Genomic DNA, 6,000 nt, shown 5'->3' on the forward strand with positions numbered 1-6,000 from the left:
GCAATTTAAAAGCTCCTTATTACCTGTGTGCCCATGCTCCGTTTTTCTTGCAGATTTTAATCAATACTGCAAGGAAATACACATCTCAGCAAAGTCTATGAGAATCCTGAATTGCTGTGCACGTGTTGCAGATTTGTTTCCTTGAAGATCTTGGTGCAGAAAATAATAGGCATGTCAATTCTTTCTACGTTTTTTCCTGCGTCTGATATAATCCACTGCAATGCTGGAGCTTTATCACTACAGTGGATTATATCTTAGTGCTGCACTCGCAGCTCTGACACTTCGCCTCACAAACCGTGCATCCGGCATTGGTTTGTGAGGCGATCCGTAGCTCAGTAACCCGGAGTCATCATGGTGACAACCCAGGGTTGCAATGACAGAAATCGGGTACCTGTGATCGTTTTACAAAGACCCGGTTGCCTCCTTAATGCTGGGATCACAATTGATCGCATAAATTAAGGGATTAAACTGTGCGGGCACCACTCCTGGCAGTGAGGGCCGGGTGTCAGCTGTAGCGTCAGGAACCCCCGCGATTGCCATGATGAGAAAAATGCGAAAGTGAGATTAAAAAAAAATGCATTTTTTTCTGCTGAGTTTTTCCTGCCAAAACATGCAGTTTTGTGGGAAGAAAATCTGCTGCGTGTGCACATACCCATACAGTAGCAGTAAAAGGTAAATTACACTTTTTTTTTTCCTGCCTGAGTTGGAAAAATGTTGCGTTTTTGAAAACTACAGCATGTCAATTCTTTCAGTGTTTTTCCACCATTGTAAGCAACGAGAAAGTCCAAAAATCTCAACTGCTGCACTTTTGCTGCTTTTGTGGTGAATAAAGCTAACTTGATTAAAGGGAACCTGTCAGGTCCAATATGCACCCAGCACAACGAGCAGTTCTGGGTGCATATTGCTAATCCCTGCCTAAGGCTATGTGCGCACGTAGCGTTCTGCCCTGCAGAAATTTCTGCAGCGATTTAAAGAGCACACGTGCGCTTCAAATCGCTGCAGAAACAGTCCGTAATGAAAAAAAAAAGCCGATTCCATGCGCTCTGAGTGCAGCCCCTCCCATAGACCGAGCGGGGGATGCAGGCAAAGCGCAGGAAAGAAGTGACATGTCACTTCTTAGAACGCGCGCTTCGGGCAGCAGCCGAAGCGCTGCGCTCTAATACGCCACGTGCGCACGTCTCCTGCATAATCTTCATAGACTGTGCTGGGGACGCAGGACACATGCAGTTACGCTGCGGTGCAGATCGCAGCATAACTGCATGCAAATACGCAACGTGCGCACATAGCCTTATATCATATTCTAATGAGCGGGGTGACTAGTCCCCTGGGCATTAGTTCCCTTGGCTAGTCGGCTCCATTAGCATGTTAGTACATCCCTGTGGGTGTGCTAACATGCTGATGAATGCGCAGCATCAGAGGATAATCTCACTTACCTCTTTGCCGTCATCGCGTCCAAAACTGGATTTCAGCTCAGTGCGCATGACCCCGGAGTTCTGGTCATGCGCACTATGAAGCAGAGTGTACGCGTCTTGGCTTCAAACTGAAGTAGTGCGCATTACTCCGGGGTCATGTGCACTGCGCCGAAATCCAGCATCAAACGCGATGGTGGCAAAGAGGTGAGTGAGATCATCCTCTGACGTTGCGCATTCATTAGCATGTTAGTACACCCACTGGGGTGTATTATCATGCTAATGGAGCCAACTAGCCAAGGGAAATAACACCCAGGGGACTAGTCCCTGGCCTCATTAGCATACAGTAAAAGAACTTTAGAAATACTTTGTCTAAAGATCCCTTTATCTATGCTAGTGTATACAGGGACTGTTAGGCAGAGATTAGCAATATGTACCTAGAACTGCTCATGGTTCTGGGTGTATATTGCACCTGACAGGTTCCCTTTAAAGGGAACCTGTCACCATTTTTTTGCCCTATAAGCTGCGGCCACCACCAGTGGGCTCTTATATACAGCATTCTAACATTCTGTATATAAAAGCCCAGGCCGCTGTGTAGAACGTAAAAATTACTTTATAATACTCACCTAAACGGTCGCTGCGGTGGATGTGGGTCAAATGGGCGTATTCGTCCTCCGGTGCCGGCGCCTCCTCTTTCAGCCATCTTCGTCCTCCATCTTCTGAAGCCGCAGTGCATGACGCATGCTAAGTCATACACATTAGCTGTTCCCGCACATGCGCACTACAATACTTTGATCTGCCCTGCTCAGGCCCTGAATGCCGGCGAGTGTGGATGACGTCGGACGCGTCATGCATGCTGGCTTCAGAAGATGGATGACAAAGATGGCTGAAAGAGGAGGCGCCGGCACCGGAGGACGAAGACGTCCATATGGCCCAACTACACCCCAGTGACCGTTTAGGGGAGTATTACGCTAGGATCCTGGGTTCTAGTCCCACTAAGGACAACATCTGCAAGGAGTTTATATGTTCTCCCCGTGTTTGCGTGGGTTTCCTCCGGTTTCCTCCCACACTCCAAAAAAACATACTGATAGGGAATTTAGATTGTGAGCCCCAATGAGGACAGTGTTGTCAATGTATGTAAAGCGCTGCGGAATTAATAGCGCTATATAAGTGAATAAATATTATTCTAAAGGGTTTTTTTATATTCTACACAGCAGCCTGGGCTCTTATATACAGCATGTTAGAATCCTGTATATAAGAGCCCAGTGGTGGCTGCAGCTTATAGGGCAAAAAACTGGTGACAGGTTCCCTTTAAACATGTACTGCAGACAAAAGACACACAAAAAAAAAATGCAACAAAAAAGTAGTAAAAACTCCACCAAAGCTGCTTTTTTTGTACTGCAAAGAAAGCAGGTTCTGGGTGCAAAAAAAAAAAAAAACCACTTCAAAAATGCAACGTTTGAACATAGCCTAAGGCCCTGTGCGCACTAGATGTTTTTGCTGTTTTTTGTGGCGTTTTTACCGCGTTTTTGTGCTGAAAACGCTATGACATTGCTTCCCCAGCAACGTCTATGGGTTTTCAGAAGTGCTGTCCGCACACTGCGTTTTTGTGGTGACCACAAAAACGCAGCATGTCAATTATTTCTGCGTTTTTCACTGTGTTTTTCACTCATTGAATTCAACATACAAAAAAACACAGCAAAAGACGCACCAAAACGTGGTAAAAACGCATGCGTTTTGCGATGCGTTTTGTTTCCGCGGGTGCGTTTTTGTGGACAAAAACACACAAAAAACGCAGCGTGAAAAAAAACGCCTAGTGCGCACATAGCCTTATACTTTTCCTCTGATTGTTCCAGTCCTGGTTTTAGCTACAAATACTGAGGTAAAAAAAAATATGGCCGGAGTGTAAAGTCCTCTGAACCCCGTGCACACGCTGCTGTTTTGTTTGTTTTTTTTCTTTTATTATGGAGTTAAAGGAATGGGTAAAATTTTATGTAAGAATGCACAGATTTTACAGCGTTTTTTCCTGCCACTGCTCGTTTTTAGTGCACAAAAATCTGCTTCTAATCCGCAGCATGTGCACATACACCTAATGCCTTACCGCACGCCTCTGTAGTAATATGCCAGTGATATAGACAATCCCTTCTACTCGTCTTCCAAAGATTCCTGCAGAAATATCACAGGAAAAACCGGTCCTGAGGAATGTGAACTCTGTCCTCAGGTCCCTGCAGTGATAAAGACACCCCGCACCCCGGCCGCCCGCCTCCTCTGTGCATCCTGCCGGGAATTACCCGCTCACGTGACTCTCTGCAGGTTACAGCACGCACCTGCGCTATTCCCGGTAAAGCTGAGGAGCTGTGTGCAGTAAATGAGAACCTCTCACTGCTCCTCAGCAGATATAATGTGTCTCAGCCTGGAATATGGGAGCCATAAGCAGAGGGAGCACAAAACGCATAAGGTGAGCACAGTACACACAGGGAGCACGCACCAGCATCCAGCACTTCCGTCTTCTCACGGAGAGAGAGGACGGAGACACATCACGTGACCCCGCACAGCCAATCAGCGCCGCCTGTGGGAATGTGCGACTCACCGGGAATCCCCAAACATTAAAGTGGCCGCGTCCAAATCCCCGTCTCACCCCCAGTGTCCGCACACAGCAGTTACCTCACCTCTTTCTCTGTCAGACATTTTGCTTTGAATTGTTTAGGCTATTTTTAACCAAATTGACAGAATATGTTACAAAAAATCCCCCAAATTATATAAATTCATCACACTTCGACCAGGGTCACATTAAATACTAAGAGCAGTCTGACCAAACTGTCTAATGCGATAATTTTGGATGTGGAAAATTAAAAATACATTTCTCCATCTTCTCCGCGCTGTCTGTGAATATCAGACACAGGCACGGACTCACAGACATGAATGGCCAAGCGCCATCCCATAATCTGATTTCGGACATCTGCGCTGCCTCATAGAAGAACGTGGGCACAAGTGTGACCCATCATAGCACTCGTAGGATTATGACGGTCATGTGCACGAGCCCTTACTAAGGCCGGTTTCACACATCCGGCTTTTTGCCGTTTTGCCGGATGCGGCGCTCTCCCGTACAGTTAATACAGTACAATGACAGCGCTGTAACTTCCGGGTCACATGCGCCGGTCACATGACAGCATGTGACCGGCGCTTGTTGCGCTGTCATTGTACTGTATTAACTGTACGGGAGAGCGCCGCATCCGGCAAAACGGCAAAAAGCCGGATGTGTGAAACCGGCCTAAGGCTACTTTCACACATCCGGCTTGAGCTCTGCGGCTCAATCCGGCTGTGCAAGCTATGCAACGGATGCAGTGAAAACACCGCATCCTTTGCATAAGTTTTTCCTTTGCGGCCAGTCCGGTTTTTGCCGCTTGCGGCATGCTACTGAGCATGCGCAGTGGCAAAAACCGCATGCGGCGGCCGGATGCGGTTATTGCCACATCGCGCCGCATCCGTCCGCCATAGGCATGCATTGAAAAAGGCGCCGCATCGGCCGAATGCGGCGCGATGCGTTTTTTTTTGCCGCACGAAAAAACGTGCCAGGCAACGTTCCATCCGGCCGCCGCATCGGCTAAATCTGCCGCATGCGGCAAAAAACGGACGGAACGCAAGGCCATGCGGCACAATGCGGCACTAATTAAAGTCTATGCAGGAAAATCGCAACCGGCAGCAAAAAAAAACGGTTGCGATTTTCCTGCAAAGTGCCGGATTGTGCCGCATAGCAAAAACCGGAGGTGTGAAAGCAGCCTAAGCAGAAAATAACTATTTTGTCAACTATTAGGGCAAAGAGGTTGGGCATAGTTACAATATTGGGGACCATAAGTTAGTGGGTGTAACACCCACCTTGGCGGGCATGGCCCATCGGTTCCTTACGCGCTAGTGAGTGCCCTTCGACCGGTCATTTTCTGCTGACTAACTAAGCCTGGTCGCCACTACGCTCACACCGACCAACTCTGTGAGCGAACGTGCCCCAATAAGTGGCCGGTTCGGGAGACGCCGTGCCAACTAAGCCTGTCACACCTACTCACTAAGTCGGCCACCACACCCACTCATTCCGGACACTGCAAGGAAAGTACGCCCACCAACCAAGGCGACAAACCTGACAAGCGGTGTACTACAAGCAGGCAACAATGGCACACTGGTGACAGATACGACAACCAATAATAAGTGGGCCAGGTTCGCAATAAAGCGCACAGAAGGAAACGCCCGGGCCATACCCACCAAGGCGGACATCATGCCCACCTACTAAGCCAATCACGCCCACTAACTTCCAGTCCCCGACTTTGTCCAGTAAAGATGAGTAAATGCCCCAAAATTCACTTTAGGCCGGGTACACATATCCAGCTTTTCGCCAGTTTGACGGATGCGGCGCACGCCAGTACAGTGTATGCAGTACACTGGCAGCGCAACAAGCGCCGGTCACATGCTGTGACAGGAGCATGTGACCCGGAAGTTGTGGCGCTGCCACTGTACTGTATTATACAGGCGTGCGCCGCATCCGTCAAACCAGCGAAAAGCCGGATATGTGTACCCGGCCTTAAGGCCACTTTACACACAC

At 48.5% G+C, this 6,000-nt stretch overlaps 1 protein-coding gene across 1 annotated transcript in view; it reads right to left on the reverse strand.

Annotated features, from left to right (window-relative positions):
• RNF213 (ring finger protein 213) overlaps positions 1-3,921 on the reverse strand; it is a 486,493-nt gene extending 482,572 nt beyond the window's left edge. Inside the window, exon 1 of the mRNA XM_075344370.1 lies at positions 3,898-3,921. The gene's annotated coding sequence lies outside the window, so the exon portion shown is untranslated. The remainder of the gene's footprint in view (positions 1-3,897) is intronic.
• Between the last annotated feature and the right edge of the window lie 2,079 nt (positions 3,922-6,000).

The sequence above is a fragment of the Anomaloglossus baeobatrachus genome, chromosome 4 (assembly GCF_048569485.1).
Source record: "Anomaloglossus baeobatrachus isolate aAnoBae1 chromosome 4, aAnoBae1.hap1, whole genome shotgun sequence".
Classification (NCBI taxonomy): domain Eukaryota; kingdom Metazoa; phylum Chordata; class Amphibia; order Anura; family Aromobatidae; genus Anomaloglossus; species Anomaloglossus baeobatrachus.